Source organism: Olea europaea, chromosome 2, assembly GCF_002742605.1.
Source record: "Olea europaea var. sylvestris chromosome 2, O_europaea_v1, whole genome shotgun sequence".
In the NCBI taxonomy this organism is placed as follows: Eukaryota; Viridiplantae; Streptophyta; class Magnoliopsida; order Lamiales; family Oleaceae; genus Olea; species Olea europaea.
Window position 1 is genome coordinate 5,464,488 of NC_036238.1, and position 1,223 is coordinate 5,465,710.

Sequence of the window (1,223 nt, forward strand, 5' to 3'; positions counted from 1 at the left end):
AAGTCTTGTTCTCTAGGTTTATTCATGAATGTGTAGGCTTATCTTGCACAAATTGAAATATAGTGATTGAGAGTTGGTGCTTGTGCAGAAAATAACTTTATTTGGCTATTTAATGAAATATTTTATCTTCAATAATTGCTTTGGTTCCTCGGGATTTTGAGTGGCTATTGTTGTCCACCTCCAGCTAAAGAGGGGCAAATACTTTTTGATCTTGTCGACTAATAATGTTAAGCTTTGCTCCTCTCTGTTCGATTGACCTCTTTAATTTTTTTTATAGTATTTGTTTGCAATAAACTTCTAAACAATTGTTAAGAGATGATTCTTCAGTGATCAATCTTGAGGTTCTTTTAATAATAAGAGATGATTCTTCAGTGATCAATCTTGAGGTTCTTTTCCATGTTTATTGTTTATGATAATTACATCATCTATAGCTCCTGTTCCAGCAGTTGAGCCATTGCCATTGTGATTTTCTTGCCTTTAATACGATCGATACCATGGTTTTGTGTTTTAGATATTTACTATTAAATGCAGGCATTTTTACATATTCGCTGTTTCTGTTTCTCAAATGCATTTGAATTCAACATTTTGCAATACTGAGGATTGAGTTGCTTTAGAAATTAAATCTGACTCTGAAAACTTAATTATTGCTACAAATGGGGAAGATTTTGTTCTTTAGATTGTATTTTGTGCAAATTTTCAGTTTGGCTTGCAATATATAAAATCCCTTTGCTCCATGTGAACACATTTTTTCTCGAATTTCACCGTAGATTAATGGCTGTGTAGTCTCTTTGATTATTTGCACTTAGCCATATCATAAATTGTTTGTGAACTAAGGATAATTGCAATTATTGCTTAAGAATTAAGGTGTTAATTGCCCTCTACTGGTGGTAATCATCGTTAATTATGAGTAATATATTTACTCATGGGTTAATGTCTTGGTATTTTGCTCCGCTTCACTAGAAATGGCCTTGTGATGAAATCCAGGCCGGCCGAGCAAGTTTGTTTGTAAAACCATTACAGAAAATTGGATAAAGCTGGTAATTTTTTTCTTTTCAAGCTGACTTTTGAGAGAGCGCGAGCATTAAAAGAAACTTCATGGTTCCATAAGTTGACTTTTTCTTCTTGAATTAATGTTGTCTATCGTTGCTTGCTACCAGCCTACCTGGTTGTGGAGTTCCCCAATTGTAAATTTTTTATTTTAACCAATTGTAGCCTTAAAGTTA